We start from the raw sequence: 2,602 nt of genomic DNA, 5'->3' as shown, positions 1-2,602 counted from the left end.
GCTCAAACAGCCCAGCTTTCAAACGGAATTATACAAATCTCTTAAGATCGACTCACCCGTGTCCAATTACTGATCACACGGAACCTTTCTCCACTTCAGTCTTCAAAGTTCGCATTTGAATATTTGCTACTACCACCAAGATCTGCACTAAAGGCCGTTTCACTCAGGCTCACGCCACGAGCTTCTTCACGACCTTCACGCCCTCCTACTCATTAACGCGTACATTATAAATGCTATCGCGCTAACGGCAAAGTATAAGTAGCCCGCTTTAGCGCCATCCATTTTCAGGGCTAGTTCATTCGGCAGGTGAGTTGTTACACACTCCTTAGCGGATTCCGACTTCCATGGCCACCGTCCTGCTGTCTAAATGAACCAACACCTTTTATGGTATCTAGGTGAGCGAGCATTTTGGCACTTTAACTTTGCGTTCGGTTCATCCCGCATCGCCAGACGAGCTTACCCCGTATGGCCCACTAGCAACTTGATATTCACATCCACAAGTTCAATTAAGAAACCTGCAGGTCTTACAGATTTAAAGTTTGAGAATAGGTCGAGGAAGTTTCTTCCCCGAATCCTCTAATCATTCGCTTTACCTCATAAAACTATCGTAAATAAGTTGCTGCTATCCTGAGGGAAATTTCGGAGGGAACCAGCTACTAGATGGTTCGATTAGTCTTTCGCCCCTATACCCAAGTTTGACGATCGATTTGCACGTCAGAATCGCTACGAGCTTCCACCAGAGTTTCCCCTGGCTTCACCCTACTCAGGCATAGTTCACCATCTTTCGGGTACCAACATATGTGCTCAAACTCAAATCTTTCACCACGAAGGTTCATGATCGGTCGATAGTGCCACACCGCAGACCGAAGCCCGCAGCATTTCCTACCTCAGACAACTTACGCTGCCCTTCACTTTCATTTCGCGCTGGGGTTTCCACACCCTAACACTTGCACACATGTTAGACTCCTTGGTCCGTGTTTCAAGACGGGTCAAATCGCTCCATTTCGTCAACGTCCCGAACGGCAACAAGTTAAAACCCACATCAATCCACACACAACCACACACGCATAGCAAGCTATCCGCACACGGCGCACACAGAGACACAGGCCCACTCAAAAACACGTTGTAGGCACCTCAGTCCCAACCGCGACTACTCGTCCACCAAGATATAACAGACAAACGCAAGCGTAAGCCCTACCTCCTCGGCGGCCATTTCCCGCAGCATACGAACTGACCTTGACGTCCCACCGCAGCACAGGGCACCAGCAAGCACACACAGCACACACGCCGAGCGCAGCCAAAAAAGCCGCTGCCACAGCACACGCACGCACACACTCGCCAATGAAATATACCACGGATTATAGACACTGGAAACGATTCGGTTCCCTTTCAGCAGTTTCAGGTACTCTTTAACTCTCTTTTCAAAGTTCTTTTCATCTTTCCCTCACGGTACTTGTTCGCTATCGGTCTCGCACCAATATTTAGCTTTAGATGGAATTTACCACCTACTTTGCGCTGCATTCCCAAACAACGCGACTCAAAGAAAACGGATCGTACGCACGAGCAACTCAGGGATGAACGGGAGTATCACCCTCCATGCTGTCCTCTTCCAAGGAACTTGCCCCAAGCGCCCACACTGATCACGCCTCTATAGACTACAATTCGCCGCGCAAAACTTGCACGGAGATTTTAAGCTTGAGCTCTTCCCGCTTCACTCGCCGTTACTAGGGGAATCCTTGTTAGTTTCTTTTCCTCCGCTTATTAATATGCTTAAGTTCAGCGGGTAATCTTGCCTGATATCAGGTCCAATTGAGATGCATACCGAAGTACACAACATTTCCCAAATGGATCGACCCTCGGCAGCCGAAGCCGCCACTCTACTTCGCAACAGCAAAGCCGATTCAAATGCCAAGCTAAAGAGCCATGGTTCACCAGTCCATCACGCCACAGCAGGAAAATCACCCAATAAGCGCATTGTTCAGCCGAAGCCAACCATACCACGAATCGAGCATTTCTTCATTAACGCCGCAGCAGACAAACCGGTCGCCAACTCGCTACAATAGCAGCGTCCACAACCAGTAATGCCACCACTTTTGGAGCAAAGAGAAGTACAGTTTAGTACATTAAAAAGGACTCGCAGTCGGTCCGAAAACCAACCGCAAGACACTTCACATCTGGCATCTCCTCCACCGACTACACGGAAGGAAGAAAGCCAAGTTCTTAAGCTGCTTTCCTATATAATGACGCATTTTAATTGAATTGAATTGAATTACTCAGTCCAAAAGTGTGCTTATGCGAATACGATCAATCTTGTCATCCTTGATATGGAACGTCATTACATCCACATAGTTGGCCGGCGTATACCGGTATTCATCCTGCGCGCTGGTCGCTCCATTTCCCGTCAGGTTCCCTTCGGGATACGCTTTCTTGAGCTCTTCAAGACTGTCGCCGACTTTGATATTGCGGATTGTGGCATATTCAGGGTCAGTAATTTCAATCGTAGTGATATAGAAATCGGTTCCTTCTCCCGTATTGAAGGTTTCGATTTCGAGCCCTGGAAAGGTGTATAAATTTTTTGTGCGGCCAAGCAGCTGATCCAGAA

The 2,602-nt window shown here is 48.1% G+C and overlaps 1 non-coding gene across 1 annotated transcript; it reads right to left on the bottom strand.

The window, feature by feature from the left end:
* Nucleotide 1: 1 nt before the first annotated feature.
* Nucleotides 2-1,921, bottom strand: PITG_33508 (the record flags this gene model as incomplete). The annotated part of the gene is made up of 1 exon (XR_009934902.1): nucleotides 2-1,921. It is a non-coding gene; the product is annotated as a 28S ribosomal RNA (ribosomal RNA).
* Nucleotides 1,922-2,602: the final 681 nt, after the last annotated feature.

Source organism: Phytophthora infestans, genomic scaffold (assembly GCF_000142945.1).
Source record: "Phytophthora infestans T30-4 supercont1.1262 genomic scaffold, whole genome shotgun sequence".
Classification (NCBI taxonomy): domain Eukaryota; phylum Oomycota; class Peronosporomycetes; order Peronosporales; family Peronosporaceae; genus Phytophthora; species Phytophthora infestans.
Note: the sequence above shows the minus strand (reverse complement) of the source record. Positions and strands in the feature narration are given on the sequence as shown.